Source organism: Schistocerca cancellata, chromosome 9 (assembly GCF_023864275.1).
Source record: "Schistocerca cancellata isolate TAMUIC-IGC-003103 chromosome 9, iqSchCanc2.1, whole genome shotgun sequence".
Lineage (NCBI taxonomy): Eukaryota > Metazoa > Arthropoda > Insecta > Orthoptera > Acrididae > Schistocerca > Schistocerca cancellata.
Genome location: NC_064634.1, coordinates 97,678,011 through 97,696,155, shown reverse-complemented (window position 1 = coordinate 97,696,155; position 18,145 = coordinate 97,678,011).

Below are 18,145 nucleotides of genomic sequence, written 5' to 3'. Positions count from 1 at the left end.
TCACATACGCATCAGAATTTATGGTGGTTCGACTTGGCATGATGTCCACAAGCAAGAGTGCTTCGGAATCGAAAAACACCGAAGTCATAACTTTTCCAGCAGAAGTTTTTTTCGTGGGTGAATTTGCGTGATGCCACTCCATTGATTGTCTCTTCGTCTCTGGTGAAAAATGATGGAGCCATGTTTCATCACCTGTCACAATTCTTCCAAGAAATTCATCTCCACCATTCTCGTTCTGTTCCAAAAGTTCGCTGCATACCGTTTTTCTTGTTTCTTTGTGAGCCACTGTTAACATCCTGGGAACCCACCTGCCTCAAACCTCGATTAACGCCAACACTTTCAGTATTCTGAAAACACTTCCTTCCCCTATCCCAACGTAGCGTGACAATTCGTTCACTGTGATGTGCCTGTCAGCAGTCACCAATTCTTTAACTCTCCGCACATTGTCTGGAGTGTGTGCAGTACGAGGCCTTCCGCTGCGAGGACAATCCTCAATATTGTCGTGTCCACTTTCATCACATAACCTGCTTGCCCACCGACTAACTGTACTTCGATCGGCAGCAGCATCTCCATACACCTTTGTCAACCTCCTGTGGATGTTTCCCACTGTCTCATTTTCACAGCACAGGAATTCTATCACAGCACGTTGCTTCTGAGGAACGTCAAGTGTAGCAGCCATCTTGAAGACATGCTGTGACAGCGCCACTCACGGGAACAGGTTGAACTAAGTTTGAAAACAAGCGGGAAGGATGTAGCTACACACTGTAAAACTTTCACAGATGCAGAATGTAAACTGTATTTTAACAAAAATAGTGTGCATTTCTTTTGGAGTGACCATCGTAATCTGTAGCATGTGTTCGTTCATGGAAAACTGACTAGATATTGTGTAGATGTGATTCTGTGGATGGCATACGCCAAAACAGGTTCTAGGTTTACGATGTAAACAAAAGTAATCGAGACGGAACTATATATTAGTTAGTACAAGGAACATCATTAACATCTGTGTAGCGCAGTCAAACATTCTACATACTAAAAGGCATTAGTCGGAACAGACCTCGTAAGGTCCAAATTCGCACAGGTCACTCACATACTGTCCCAAAATATTCTGAACTCGTATGGGATCTTCTCAGATGCCTCCCTTACAGCATTTGCTTCGCATTCAGTGATTATCACGTGCTAGTTATTTAGTTAGTTACATGTTCCATCAATCATATGAACGATTCTTCTGTCGAAATGATGGAAAGCGAGTAAGTATGCAGAATATGTATACATAACCAGGGTTAACATTAATGAACATATTTTTAATGCTACTCATGCAATTACGCTTAAGGACTAGGTGTTTTGTAGGTTGCCAGTTTTTGAGTAAAAGTCGTTCATAAAGTAGAAGAGTTGTTGAGGAGAAATGATTTTAGGTTACATTTAAAACTGCCTTTGCTACCTGTCAGAAATTTTACGGTATTGGAAAAAATGATCAAAAATTTTCGTTGCTGCATATTAAACTACTTTCTGAGTCACCGACAGCTTCAGTTAAAGGCAACAAAGGCGATTCTTTAGTGTTGTAGGTATGGACATCATTGTTCTCCTCAAACTATGATGGATTTTTATGACAAATTTGATAAGCGATTACATTTAGCATGATGGAGCAGTTAAAATGCCCAGCTCCTTGAAGAGGTACCTAAATGGCGACCTTCGTGAACAACAAATACAGGGTGTTTATAAATTAGTTGAACAAAAGGAACGTTTAATTGTGGAGAAGGCAAATAACTTACGCCAGGAGCGTTTGATACAGAACGGAATACAGTATATTTTCAAGTTTTATTTACAAATGTTCAATGGGGTTACCTTAATAACATCTGTAATCACATTCCTGCCAAATCCTACGAACCAAGTCCTGATGTACGCTGACAACTGCTTGTGTTATCCGTCGTCGCACCACGTCGACGTTTCCAGTACGCGAAGGAACAAACACTCTGCCTTTAATATAGCCCTATACCATGAAACCACATGCCATAACCCGGACTACCTATGTAATACTGCCAAACTGGTTCAATTGAGGCCTCTCTTCGTCATCACACAAAGGACAGGACGGAGGATGTGACTCACACAACTATTAAGGCTGCCATTAAGTTGCAGATTCTGGAGTATAACGAAACAAGTGAGCAAGTGAGTTGACGCAGTCTATTACTAAAAATATATTTTTGCTTGTAAATTATAATCTAGTTCGTGACATTTTTAAGTATTTTGGCTTATGGTCAGACATAAGCGTTTACGAATGCATTACAGTGTTGATCACTATTATATGCCGAGAAGGGCTTCTTTTGGCACGGAGTCTGTAGTTATTATCGGTTTTAAGTAAAATTTATTACAGGTGACAAAGTAAGTAACTACACTCCTGGAAATGGAAAAAAGAACACATTGACACCGATGTGTCAGACCCACCATACTTGCTCCGGACACTGCGAGAGGGCTGTACAAGCAATGATCACACGCACGGCACAGCGGACACACCAGGAACCGCGGTGTTGGCCGTCGAATGGCGCTAGCTGCGCAGCATTTGTGCACCGCCGCAGTCAGTGTCAGCCAGTTTGCCGTGGCATACGGAGCTCCATCGCAGTCTTTAACACTGGTAGCATGCCGCGACAGCGTGGACGTGAACCGTATGTGCAGTTGACGGACTTTGAGCGAGGGCGTATAGTGGGCATGCGGGAGGCCGGGTGGACGTACCACCGAATTGCTCAACACGTGGGGCGTGAGGTCTCCACAGTACATCGATGTTATCGCCAGTGGTCGGTGGAAGGTGCACGTGCCCGTCGACCTGGGACCGGACCGCAGCGACGCACGGATGCACGCCAAGACCGTAGGATCCTACGCAGTGCCGTAGGGGACCGCACCGCCACTTCCCAGCAAATTAGGGACACTGTTGCTCCTGGGGTATCGGCGAGGACCATTCGCAACCGTCTCCATGAAGCTGGGCTACGGTCCCGCACACCGTTAGGCCGTCTTCCGCTCACGCCCCAACATCGTGCAGCCCGCCTCCAGTGGTGTCGCGACAGGCGTGAATGGAGGGACGAATGGAGACGTGTCGTCTTCAGCGATGAGAGTCGCTTCTGCCTTGGTGCCAATGATGGTCGTATGCGTGTTTGGCGCCGTGCAGGTGAGCGCCACAATCAGGACTGCATACGACCGAGGCACACAGGGCCAACACCCGGCATTATGGTGTGGGGAGCGATCTCCTACACTGGCCGTACACCACTGGTGATCGTCGAGGGGACACTGAATAGTGCACGGTACATCCAAACCGTCATCGAACCCATCGTTCTAGATGAAGCGTCGTCTCACGCGGTCTGCACGTCCAGCACGAACGCTGGTCCAACTGAGGCGCCAGGTGGAAATGGCATGGCAAGCCGTTCCACAGGACTACATCCAGCATCTCTACGATCGTCTCCATGGAAGAATAGCAGCCTGCATTGCTGCGAAAGGTGGATATACACTGTACTAGTGCCGATATTGTGCATGCTCTGTTGCCTGTGTCTATGTGCCTGTGGTTCTGTCAGTGTGATCATGTGATGTATCTGACCCCAGGAATGTGTCAATAAAGTTTCCCCTTCCTGGGACAATGAATTCACGGTGTCCTTATTTCAATTTCCGGGAGTGTATTTTTCCACTAAAATTTAAAAATTTTAGATTAGAATTCTATCATTCGCTTGAATTATGTTTTTGAAAGGCGTTTCTATTTTTAAAATTTTTCGCGTCATGAATATTCGGAATTAATAGTTAAGACGTCTATATTTACGAAAGCACTACCCAGGTCGGTTTCTGAGAAAACGACAAGTGGCGCCAAGTACTCAGTGGTCGACAGAAAAAAGCGTACACAAATCCGAAAGGGCGCACCGAGAGTAAACTACAAAATGAAAGCCAAGAATCGTTAACACTATAAAGAAAGCACAATAGGAAACCGGAAAGAAAACCAAGGCCAATTGAATACTTGTATGCGAAAATAATGTCGGCAATTGGAAAGTTGCGGAAACATGAACACAACAGAATAATGAAAGTGTACACACACACTCTTCTCGTAGCTTGCTCCGCCAGAGGGGCTCTCACCAACAGACGCCAAATCCACGCAGAAACCAAAAAACTCTCAATGGTCCACGCTAGTGCGTCCACCTTGATGTCGCGAGGACACTAAACTATTTCAATCAATTCGGTATTAATTACAATTCAGTCTTTTATATATACACTACTGGCCATTAAAATTGCTACACCACGAAGATGACGTGCTATTTTTTTTGTCATCAGTCTACTGACTGCTTTGATGCGGCCCGCCACGAATTCCTTTCCTGTGCTAACCTCTTCATCTCAGAGTAGTACTTGCAACCTACGTCCTCAATTATTTGCTTGACGTACTCCAATCTCTGTCTTCCTCTAAAGTTTTTGCCCTCTACAGCTCCCTCTAGTACCATGGAAGTCATTCCCTCATGTCTTAGCAGACGTCCTATCATCCTATCCCTTCTCCTTATCAGTGTTTTCCACATATTCCTTTCCTCTCCGATTCTGCGTAGAACCTCCTCATTACTTACCTTATCAGTCCACCTAATTTCCAACATTCGTCTATAGCACCACATCTCAAATGCTTCGATTCTCTTCTGTTCCGGTTTTCCCACAGTCCATGTTTCACTACCTTACAATGCTGTACTCCAGACGTACATCCTCAGAAATTTCTTCCTCAAATTAAGGCCGGTATTTGATATTAGTAGACTTCTCTTGGCCAGAAATGCCTTTTTTGCCATAGCGAGTCTGGTTTTGATGTCCTCCTTGCTCCGTCCGTCATTGGTTATTTTACTGCCTAGGTAGCAGAATTCCTTAACTTCTTTGACTTCGTGACCATCAATCCTGATGTTAAGATTCTCGCTGTTCTCATTTCGACTACTTCTCATTACCTTCGTCTTTCTCCGATTTACTCTCAAACCATACTGTGTACTCATTAGACTGTTCATTCCGTCCAGCAGATCATTTAATTCTTCTCCACTTTCACTCGGGATAGCAATATCATCAGCGAATCGTATCATTGATATCCTTTCACCTTGTATTTTAATTCCACTCCTGAACCTTTCTTTTATTTCCATCATTGCTTCCTCGATGTACAGATTGAAAAGTAGGGGCGAAAGGCTACAGCCTTGTCGTACACCCTTCTTAATACGAGCACTTCGTTCTTGATCGTCCACTCTTATTATTCCCTCTTGTTTGTTGTACATATTGTATATGACCCGTCTCTCCCTATAGCTTACCCCTACTTTTTTCAGAATCTCGAACAGCTTGCACCATTTTATATTGTCGAACGCTTTTTCCAGGTCGACAAATCCTATGAAAGTGTCTTGATTTTTCTTTAGCCTTGCTTCCATTATTAGCCGTAACGTCAGAATTGCCTCTCTCGTCCCTTTACTTTTCCTAAAGCCAAACTGATCGTCACTAGCGCATTCTCAATTTTCTCTTCATTTCTTCTGTATATTATTCTTGTAAGCAGCTTCGATGCATGAGCTGTTAAGCTGATTGTGCGATAATTCTCGCACTTGTCAGCTCTTGCCGTCTTCGGAATTGTGTGGATGATGCTTTTCCGAAAGTCAGATGATATCGCCAGACTCATATATTCTACACACCAACATTAATAGTCGTTTTGTTGCCACTTCCCCCAATGATTTTAGAAGTTCTGATGGAATGTTATCTATCCCTTCTGCCTTATTTGACCGTAAGTCCTCCAAAGCTCTTTTAAATTCCGATTCTAATACCGGATCCCCTATCTCTTCTAAATCGACTCCTGTATCTTCTTCTATCACATCAGACAAATCTTCACCCTCATAGAGGCTTTCAATGTATTCTTTCCACCTATCTGCTCTCTCCTCTGCATTTAACAGTGGAATTCCCGTCGCACTCTTAATGTTACCACCGTTGCTTTTAATGTCACCAAAGGTTGTTTTGACTTTCCTGTATGCTGAGTCTGTCCTTCCGACAATCATATCTTTTTCGATGTCTTCACATTTTTCCTGCAGCCATTTCGTCTTAGCTTCCCTGCACTTCCTATTTATTTCATTCCTCAGCGACTTGTATTTCTGTATTCCTGATTTTTCCCGGAACATGTTTGTACTTCCTCCTTTCATCAATCAAATGAAGTATTTCTTCTTTTACCCATGGTTTCTTCGCAGCTACCTTCTTTGTACCTATGTTTTCCTTCCCAACTTCTGTGATGGCCCTTTTTAGAGATGTCCATTCCTCTTCAACTGTACTGCCTACTGCGCTATTCCTTATTGCTGTATCTATAGCGTTAGAGAACTTCAAACGTATCTCGTCATTCCTTAGTACTTCCGTATCCCACTTCTTTGCGTATTGATTCTTCCTGACTAATGTCTTCAGCCTACTCTTCATCACTACTATATTGTGATCTGAGCCTATATCTGCTCCTGGGTACGCCTTACAATCCAGTATCTGATTTCAGAATCTCTGTCTGACCATGATGTAATCTAATTGAAATCTTCCCGTATCTCCCGGCCTTTTCCAAGTATACCTCCTCCTCTTGTGATTCTTGAACAGGGTATTCGCTATTACTAGCTGAAACTTGTTACAGAACTCAATTAGTCTTTCTCCTCTTTCATTCCTTGTCCCGAGCCCATATTCTCCTGTAACCTTTTCTCCTACTCCTTCCCCTACAACTGCATTTCAGTCGCCCATGACTATTACATTTTCGTCCCCCTTTACATACTGCATTACCCTTTCAATATCCTCATACATTTTCTCTATCTGTTCATTTTCAGCTTGCGACGTCGGCATGTATACCTGAACTATCGTTGTCGGTGTTGGTCTGCTGTCGATTCTGATTAGAACAACCCGGTCACTGAACTGTTCACAGTAACCTTCCTATTCATAACGAATCCTACACCTGTTATACCATTTTCTGCTGCTGTTGATATTACTCGATACTCACCTGACCAGAAATCCTTGTCTTCCTTCCACTTCACTTCACTGACCCCTACTATATCTAGATTGAGCCTTTGCATTTCCCTTTTCAGATTTTCTAGTCGCGAAATTTAACAGATAGGAAGAAGATGCTGTGATATGCAAATGATTACCTTTTCAGAGCTTTCACACAAGGTTGGCGCCGGTGACGACACCTACAACGTGCTGACATGAGGAAAGTTTCCAACCGATTTCTCATTCACAAACAGCAGTTGATCGGTGTTGCTTGGTGAAACGTTGTTCTGATGCCTCGTGTAAGGAGGAGAAATGTGTACCATCACGTTTCAGACTTCGATAAAGGTCAGATTGTAGCCTATCGCGATTGCAGTTTATCGTATCGCGACTTTGCTGCTTGCGTTGGTAGAGATTCAATTACTGTTAGCAGAATATGGAATTGATGGGTTCAGGAGGGTAATACGGAACGCCGTGCTGGGTTCCAACGGCCTCGTATCACTGGCAGTCGAGATGACAGGCATCTTATCCGCATGGCTGTAACGGATCGTGCAGCCACGTCTCGATCCCTGAGTCAACAGATGGGGACGTTTGCAAGACAACAACCATCTGCACGAACAGTTCGACGACGTCTGCAGCAGCATGGACAATCAGCTCGGACACCATGGCTGCGGTTACCCTTGACGGTGCATCACAGACAGGAGCGCCTGCGATGGTGTACTCAACGTCGAACCTGGGTGCACGAATGGCAAATCGTCATTTTTCGGATGAATCCAGGTTCTGTTTACAGCATCATGATGGTCGCAACCGTGTTTGGCGACATCGCGGTGAACGCACAATGGAAGCATGTATTCGTCATCGCCCTATTGGCGTATCACCCCCCGTGATGGTACGGGATGCCATTGGTTACACGTCTCGGTCACCTCTTGTTCGCATTGACGGCACTTTGAACAGTGGACGTTACATTTCAGATGTGTTACCACCCGTGGCTCTACCCTTCATTCGATCCCTGCGAAACCCTACATTTCAGCAGGATAATGCGCGACCGCATGTTGCAGGTCCTGTACGGATCTTTCTGGATACAGAAAATGTTCGATTGCTAGCACATTCTCCAGATCTCTCACCAATTGTAAACGTATGGTCAATGGTTGGCGAGCAACTGGCTCGTCACAATTCGCCAGTCACTACTCTTTGATGAACTGTGGTATCGTGTTGAAGCTGCATGGGCAGCTGTACCTGTAGACGCCACCCAAGCTCTGTTTGACTCAATGCCCAGGCGTATCAAGGCCGTTATTACGGCCAGAGGTGGTTGTTCTGGGTACTGGTTTCTCAGGATCTATGCACCCAAATTGGATGAAAATGTAATCACATGTCAGTTCTAGTATAATATATTTGTCCAATGAATACCCGTTTATCATCTGCATTTGTTCTTGGTGTAGCAATTTTAATCTCCAGTAGCGTATATCTGATGCTTGTGCCGAGACAGTATGGCATCATGCGTCATTTTTAATAACGCGATCACTCTGATATCTGATGTAATTAACGCGTTGTAATTCAACGTAAGCAGATCACCGCGTATCAGGTACGGTTGGTCCCCCAGAAAGTCTACCAAGTCATCACGAACGATGTGTACTGCAGCCTGTCAGCGAATGTTAATGTGAATGGCGTGTAGATAAAACAGGTAAGTAGAAGTGTACATCGTATTCTTCCCGAGACATCGAGACGTGTAAATGCGTTTAGACTATCTGCTATTAAAAAAGAAGTGGACACTGATCAGAAAAAAACGTTGGTATTGTCAGGAAAAAGTTTGCTTACTACCTAAATAGGGAAATAACACAGCGTAAATTTTAGGTCATGAGTCGAACGCATTTCAACTTGGAGGAGTCTCCTTGTTATCGACCTTGAACACATAATCGATCTTTCATGCTCGAAAGTCGGCAGATAACTGGCAGCATATCTTGAGGTCCCAATTTCGTCTATCCTGCTACACTGACTGGAAGTGATGCTGTCTCCAATCTAGGGTACAGTTCGGGATACGGTATCATTTTATTACTTCCTCTGCCCCCTCCATTAAATTTAACTTGTCATCATCCCCACTTCTAACGTGCCACAGATGCATAATAATAACAACAAAGGTATGAAATGTTTTAATATGATAATAGCACACTGCGTAACTGCAGTAAAACGAATAAAAGGATTTCAAATAATAATAATACGGTTAGGGCTCGTAATTTAGTCCCTCCAGAAATTTTCAATTTCCACACTTGGTAACCAACGTTTCGGTGTTTGAGCGTGCGTGGACTCATTCCATTGTCTTGTAGAGTTTCTGGTGCCTGTAGGACGTTTAACTTCCGTGTAAACAGGAATTCATTTTTTTCCCGCAGAGATGAATTAGTGCATCAGTCGAATTAACAGTCTCTATTCCTAATGTGAGCACTGGTTGTTGTTCAAATAATGGACTGTATTTCAGTCTGTTGTAGCTTCTGGGGGCTGTAATCGCTTCAGTCGAGATTTTGGTGTACGTTACCGGAGCGGCTATTATAATAAATCTAAGCAGCTTCATGATTTCGTACCACGTATAGTTCTTATTTTCATCCCGGGGACGAAATTTGGAACTGTTTTAAAAATTTTATTTTATTTGCTACTTGTAAAGATTGTTTCACTTTTTGCACATGGCAAAACAAAGCGGAGAGAAATGCTTGGATTGGTATCGCGAAATAAGCTCTTCACCTGCACAGACATACAAATTCATAAGTGCCACATATTTAGAAGGTTGGAATTAACTTGAAAACATCGTTGATTCATGGCCTCCAAGAGATTTATCGTACTGAATGTGCTTGCCAATGTTAAAATGAAAAAATACATTTAAATTAATTGTAGTTTTAAGAATTTTTGTAGCTGGCAAACTTATGAACACTTTTTTTGTATTTCTGTTTTTTCAGTGTTTTGCAGTCCGCAAGTCGTGGTCTCGCGGCAGCGTTTTCGCTTCCCGAGCACGGGGTGCCGGGTTCGATTCCTGGCGGGGTCAGGGATTTTCACCTGCCTCGAGATGACTGGGTGTTGTTGTGTCGTCATCATCATTCATCCCCATTATGGTCGGAGGAAGGCAATGGCAAACCATCTCCGCTAGGACCTGGCCTAGTACAGGGGTGCGGGTCTCCCGCACCCTACGCTCTGTCAAGGAGTATGGGACCTCGTCATCATCAATATTTATGTCAAATATTGGATACAGTAAAACTTACTGGCCGATTAAAATTGTGTGCCGGACCGAGACTCGAACTCGGAGCCTTTGCCTTTCGCGGGCAAGTGCTCTACCAACTGAGCTCTTCAATCACGACTCACGCCCCGTCCTCACAGCTTTACTTCTGCCAGTACCTCGCCTCCTACCTTCCAAACTGTACAGAAGCACTCCTGCGAACCTTGCAGGACAAGCACTCATGAAAGAAAGAATATTGCGGAGACATGGCTTAGCCATAGCCTGTGGAAGGTAGGAGACGAGGTACTGACAGGAGTAAAGCTGTGAGGACGTGGCGTGAATCGTGCTTGGGTAGTTCAGTTGGTAGAGCACTTGCCCGCGCAAGGCAAAGGTCCCGAGTTAGAGTCTCGATCCGGCACACAGTTTTAACCTGCCAGGAAGTTTCATACCAGCGCACACTCAGCTGCATAGTGAAAATCTCATTATTGGAAACAGTAAGTTATAACTATTTCACTGTAGCTTGGATGCAAGTGGACAATAAATTCAGTAATGTATATGCCAATTTTTACCCTTTCCATAAGCATTCATAACTTATACAGGTCCTAATATAGTAAGATGATTACTAATAAGAATTTGTTTTCATCGACACTTAGTGCATCACTTTGGCATAACGACAAATAAATTGAATTTCTGATAAACACAATATCTGAGAAGCATTCGTCCAAAAATTTGAGAAGTACATATGTGATTGAATTTTCTCATTTTGAGAGAAGTGAAGGGCGATCTGTTTAATTTTTAAAAACCATTCAACAATCAAGATCGCTTAAATTTTTTTTAATGAAGACAACTAATTTGAACATACTACTCTCTCATCTTAAGGTCTTCATTCTTTTGTTGTAAAATATGTTCATATTGCGCTGACCTCATGCAAAAGATGTCAAGTGGATAAAAATAGCATACTAAAAAAGGATTGCCGTCGTTAAAATATTTAGAAACGTAAAACACCTTGTGAAGCAGGCTATGACCATGTACCTACTGCTCACAGTCGCTTTTTGCATAATACATACATGGTATACAATATCACATCTGTTTACATATGCTGAACATGTCCTGTTTTTTAACTTACACATTAAGAACACATCACGTTTACAAAAGGTGTTCGAAATTTACACCATTGTGCGGGATTGTGTAGCACTGCCCCCTACCAGCGAATCTAGTACGATCGACAGGCGAGGTACGTCATCCGGTGACGTCGCACGTTCAACATTTGTCATCCACTTTTGGGGTATTTGGCGACATTTTGGGCACCACGTGTCTCATATTAAATTACTCGTCGCAGCGGCGTCTACGTAGCTTTTGATGTTTTTAAAAGTTAATAAGGATCCCGTACAATAGTTCTACACAATGTAAATCTGTTGTTTTGTTTTTATTGTTCATAAATGTCATTCCAGTTGTGAATAAAATATGTAATATTAGTACTCCTACGTAAAATGTACTACGTTATTTTTATTCTTATTTTTATCATTTTGTTGTTGTTTTCGTCCTCAGTCCAGAGACTGGTTTGGTACAGCCCTCCATGCTGCTCTGTCCTGCGCAAACTCCTTCATTTCCCAGTACCTACTGAAACCTACATTTTTCTGAATCTGCTTAGTGTATTCATCTCTTTGTCTGCCTTTACGATTTTTACCCGCCACGCTGCTCTCCAATACTAAATTGGTGATCCCTTGATGCCTCAGAACATGTCCTACCAACCGACACGTTCTCCTAGTCAAGTTGTGCCACAAATTCCTCTTTTCCCCAATTCTATTCAGTACCTCCTCATTAGTTACGTGATCTACCCATCTAATCTTCAGCATTCCTGTAGTACCACATTTCGAAAGCTTATATTCTCTTCTTGTCTAAACTATTTGTCATCCATGTTCCACTTCAATAGCCGGCCGTGGTGGCCGTGCGGTTCTGGCGCTGCAGTCCGGAACCGCGGGACTGCTACGGTCGCCGGTTCGAATCCTGCCTCGGGCATGGGTGTGTGTGATGTCCTTAGGTTAGTTAGGTTTAAGTAGTGCTAAGTTCTAGGGGACTTATGACCTAAGATGTTGAGTCCCGTAGTGCTCAGAGCCATTTGAACCACTTCAATACATGGCTACACTCCATAAAAATACTTTCAGAATACTTTATCATATTGCACATAATCTAATTAAAGAACAAAAACTTTTCGGTTTTACAGCTACGTCAGTTCGAATAAAATTCTCGTGCTTTCTAAGGTTATCTTCGCCATGGTCGTCAGGAGTAAAACTGCTCACTGCCAGGGCTGGCGCGGTTGTCCGCTCATATAGCCACGTTTACGGCCGCTGACACTATTCACAGACGGCGCAAACGCGGAAGGCGAGTTGGGCAGCTCACAGCATCTCCGGCCCGCCGCGGTGACCGAGTGACGTCAGCTGGTGCAAGACCTTGGCGCCACGTTTGGAACTGCCGCTCCGGCCTCCTTACAAGCTCCTGCCCTCACGACCTACTCAGTGTGTACCCGTGGTATGAGTTAAAATTGTTGCTGTTCATTCTAATCTCAGCCTCTTCTTTTATAGCGGAACCCAGCTCGCGACATCATCTGTATACACTGGAGAGCCAAAGAAGCTGGTACACCTGCCTAATATCGTGTAGGGCCCTTGCGAATACGCAGAAGTGCCGCAATACGACGTGGTATGGACCCGACTAATGTCTAAAGTAGTTCTGGAGGGACGTGACATGATGAATCCATTAGGGCTGTCCATAAATCCGCAGGATTACCAACGGATGGAGATCTCTTCTGAACAGCACGTTGGAAGGTATCCCAGATATGCTTAATGATGGTCATGTCTGGGTTGTTTGGCAGCTAGCGGAAGCGTTTAAATTCAGAAGAGTGATCCTGGAGCCACTCTGTATCAACTCTGAACGTGTGGGGTGCCGCACTGTCCTGTTGGAATTGTCCACGTCCGTCGGATTGCACAAGGGACATGAATGGGTGCACATGATCAGAGAGGATGCGTAAGTGCGTGTCACCTACCAGAGCCGTATATAGAGGAATCAGGTGTCCCATATCACTCCAACTGTACTCGCCACACATCATTAGAGAGCCTCCACAACTTGAACAGTCCCCTGCTGACATTCAGGGTCCATGGATTCGTGAGGTTGTCTCCAGTCCCGAACACGTCCATCCAGTCGATACAATTTGGAAAGAGACTCGTCCGACTAGGGAACTTGTTTCCAGTCATCAAGAGTCCAATGTAGGGTTGACGGGCCCAGGCGAGGCGTAAAGCTTCGTGTCGTGAAGTCGTCAAGGGTACACGAGTGAGTCTTCCGTCCTAAAGCCCATATTAACTATGTTTCGTCGAATGACTTGAACGCTGACACTTTTTGATGGCCCAGCATTGAAATCTGCAGAAATTTGAGGAGGGGTTGCACTTCTGTCACCTTGAACGATTCTCTTCAGTCGTCGTTGGTTACGTTCTTGCAGGATCTTCTTCCGGCGGCAGCGATGTCGGAGATTTGATGTTTTACCGAATTATTGATATTCACGGTACACTCGTGGAATGGTCGTACGGGAAAATCCCCACTTCATTACTACCTCGACGATGCTGGGTCCAATCGCTCGTGCGCCTACTGTAACACCACGTTGAAACTCACTTAAATCTCCATAACCTGCCACTGCAGCAGAAGTAACCGATCTAACAACTGCGTCAGACTGTTGCTGTCCCAGATAGGTGTCGCCGACCAGAGCGCCGTATTCTGCCTGTATTTCTCCGTATTTGAATACGCATGCCTACAGCAGTTTCTTTGGCTCTTCAGTGTGGGTCAAACAATTCGTACAGCAGCCGAGCGTCGTAACGAGCACGCGACACATATCAAACAAAGGAAGCTTCACAGGTGGGACACAACTGAGCAATGCCTGGGAAACGGACACAAAATGCTGTTTGAAAACACGAGAATCTTAGCTCGTACGTCAACATATTAGGAGTCCGTTATACACTACTGGCCATTAAAATTCCTACACCACGAAGGTGACGTGCTACAGACGCGAAATTTAACCGACAGGAAGAAGATGCTGTCATATGCAAATGATTAGCTTTCCAGAGCATTCACACAAGGTTGGCGCCGGTGGCGACACCTACAACGTGCTGACATGAGGAAAGTTTCCAAGCGATTTCTCATACACAAGCAGCAGTTGACCGGCGTTGCATGGTGAAACGTTGTTGTGATGCCTCGTCTAAGGAGGAGAAATGCGTACCATCTCGTTTCCGGCTTTGATAAAGATCGGATTGTAACCTATCGTGATTGCGGTTTATCGTATCGTGACATTGCTGCTCGCGTTGGTCGAGATCCAATGACTGTTAGCAGAATATGGAATCGGTGGGTTCAGGAGGGTAATACGGAACGCCGTGTTGGATCCCAACGGCGTCGTATCACTAGCAGTCGAGATGACAAGCATTTTATCCGCATGGCTGTAACGGATCGTGCAGCAACGTCTCGATCCCTGAGTCAACAGATGGGGACGTTTGCAAGACAACAACCGTCTGCACCAACAGTTCGACGATGTTTGCAGCAGAATGGACTATCAGCTCGGAGACCATGGCTGCGGTTACCCTTGACGCTGCATCACAGACAGGAGCGCCTGCGATGGTGTACTCAACGTCGAACCTGGGTGCACGAATGGCAAAACGTCATTTTATCGGATGAATCCAGGTTCTGTTTACAGCATCAAGGTGGTCCCATCCGTGTTTGGCGACATCATGGTGAACGCACATTGGAAGCGTGTATTCGTCATCGCCATACTGGCGTATCACCCGGCGTGATAATATGGGTGCCATTGGTTACATGTCTCGGTCACTTCTTGTTCGCATTGACGGCACTTTGAACAGTGGACGTTACATTTAAGATGTGTTACGACCCGTGGCTCTACCCTTCATTCGATCCCTGCGAAACCCCTAGTTTTCAGCAGGATAGTGCACGACCGCATGTTGCAGATCCTGTACGGGCCTTTCTGGATACAGAAAATGTGCTGCCCTGGCCAGCACATTCTCCAGATCTCTCACCAATCGAAAACGTTTGGTCAATGGTGGCCTAGCAACTGGTTCGTCGCAATATGCCATTCACTATTCTTGATGAACTGCGGTATCGTATTGAAGCTGCATGGGCAGCTGTACCTGTACACGCCATCCAAGCTCTGTTTGACTCGATGCCCAGGCGTATCAAGGCCATTATTACGGCCAGAGGTGGTTGTTCTGGGTACTGATTTCTCAGGATCTATGCACCCAAATTGCTTGAAAATGTAATCACATGTCAGTTCTAGTATAATATATTTGTCCAATGAATACCTGTTTATCATCTGCATTTCTTCTTGGTGTAGCAATTTTAATGGCCTGTAGTGTAAAAGAGGCGGCTGAGGTTAGAATGAAGAGCAACAATTGCAGCAGAGGCTAGGGGTACACACTAAGTAGGGCGTGGTGGGCGGATTTCGGCTGCCGAAAAGAAGCAACAAATGGATGCTTAACGCATGTAGGGAGGTGGGAGCGGCTGTTTCAATCGTGGCGCCGGCCCCTCGCGCCGCGTGACGTCACTCGGCCCCACGACGAAACCGACGAGAAAGACAGGCCGTGGAGCCTACGTCACAGCTCGTGACACTGCAGGTCTTACGAGTGTCAGCAGCCATCTCCATCGAGGAGCGAGTACTATTTCAGACGAGTTTAATAGTTCTTGACCGCGTGTTTAAATGCCTGAAAGTTCTCTACAGCACTCGGCAATGTTAGGAGCTTTAGTGGGTACGTTTTCAGTTAAAAATTTATTACGCGTGGGCTCGGCACGGAACCGAACGTTCACGAAATATGGCGGACAAGGCAACTAGTGTGACGTCATAAGTTCGTTGTAGGGCCCGTATCTATCGTTGACCACGGACCCGCGTGCGAGCCGGAGCTCTTATCAGCTGCCCGACTCACCTTCCGTACACCGCGCGGCGTTTCGACCCTCTCCGACTGGTGCTATAGCAGCCGTAATCGTGCCGACACAAGCGGAAGCGGTGCCGCCCCCGACACCCAGTGGTTTTACTCCTGATGATGATGTCGGAGATAGTCACCGAAAGCGCGAGAATTTTATTCAAACTGATGCAGCTTGAAAATCGAGATGGTTTCACACATGCTGCCATGATAGACTCCGAGGACACAAAGCTACTTAAACACTCACTAATGCACTTATTTAATGGCCATGCAGAATACTTAGCCCATTCATGATAAACAATTTCAGAATGAAGTTGTAAGTATGCTGTTTAGGTTTTTATGCTGGTAACGGCACGTAGCGCTCTATATGAAAATCACTGGCTGTGCTAGTGCAGTCTGTGGCTGGTTGGCATTGTTGGATCATTCGCTATTGTAGTGTTGGGCAGTTGGATGTGAACAGCGCGTAGCGTTGCGCAGTTGAAGGTGACCCGCCAGCAGTGGTGGATGTGGGGAGAGAGATGGCGGAGTTTTGAGAGCGGATGATCTGGACGTGTGTCCATCAGAGACAGTAAATTTGTATGACTGGATGTCATGAACTTGTTCGCTATCAAAATCTTTCGTTTGCTAACTATGCCTGTCAGTATTTAGTGACTTCAGTAGTTAGAATCTTTTATTTAGCTGGCAGTATTGGCGGTGGCTGCATTGCAGTAGTTCGAGTAATGAAGATTTTTGTGAGGTAAGTGATTCATGACAGGTATAGGTTATTGTTAGTCAGGGCCATTCTTTTGTAGAAATTATTGAAAGTCAGATTGCGTTGCACTAAAAATAGTGTGTGTCAGTTTAGTGTTGATCAGAATAAGTAAAGAGAGAAATGTCTGAGTACGTTCAGTTTTGCTCAACTGTTAGAAAATCAAATAATATAAGAGGTTTATCAGCACAGTAATTCATAAATTTCTCTAAGGGGACGTTTAAAAGTGCGCGGATTGAGAAGCGTGTACAACCAGCACATCGGAGAAGCAATACGAAAATAAAAGAAAAGTTAGAGGGTGGGATTAAAATTCAGACTGAAAGGATATCAACAAGTCTCGCTGGTGAGATTGCTATTTTCAGTAAAAGATAGAACAGTATTATGAGTACAGAGTATGGATTGATAGCAAACAGCGAAGAAAGGCACAAGTAATGAGGAGTAGCAGATTAACGTTAAACTTAACATCATAATTGGTGACCGAGAAGAGGCGCATTTAGGGAATTTTTCTACCTTGGAAGCAAAATAAGGCATTACGGACGAAGAAAGGAGGACACAAAATGTAGTCTAGCACATTTAAAGTCAGCATTCCTGGCCAAAAGATGTCTGCCAGTATCAAATGGAAGCCTTAATATGAGAAGCGCATTTCTGAGAATGTATCTTTGTAGCACAGTATTGTACGGTAGTGAATCGTAGACAGTGGGAAAACCGGTACAGAACAAAATCGAAGATTTTGAGATGTTATTCTATAGAAGGATGTTGAAAATCTGTTGGACTGATAAGGTATGAGGAGGTTCTCTACAGAATCAGGGAAGAAAGGAATATATGGGAAAGGCTGACAAGAAGAAAGGACAGGTTGATAGGACATGTATTAAGGCACCAGGGAATAATGTCCTAGCTTCTAGAGGGAGCTGTAGAGGGTAAGAACTATACGTGGTGAGTAAGAACTATACGTGAAAACGGAGAATGAAATACACTCCTGGAAATTGAAATAAGAACACCGTGAATTCATTGTCCCAGGAAGGGGAAACTTTATTGACACATTCCTGGGGTCAGATACATCACATGATCACACTGACAGAATCACAGGCACATAGACACAGGCAACAGAGCATGCACAATGTCGGCACTAGTACAGTGTATATCCACCTTTCGCAGCAATGCAGGCTGCTATTCTCCCATGGAGACGATCGTAGAGATGCTGGATGTAGTCCTGTGGAACGGCTTGCCATGCCATTTCCACCTGGCGCCTCAGTTGGACCAGCGTTCGTGCTGGACGTGCAG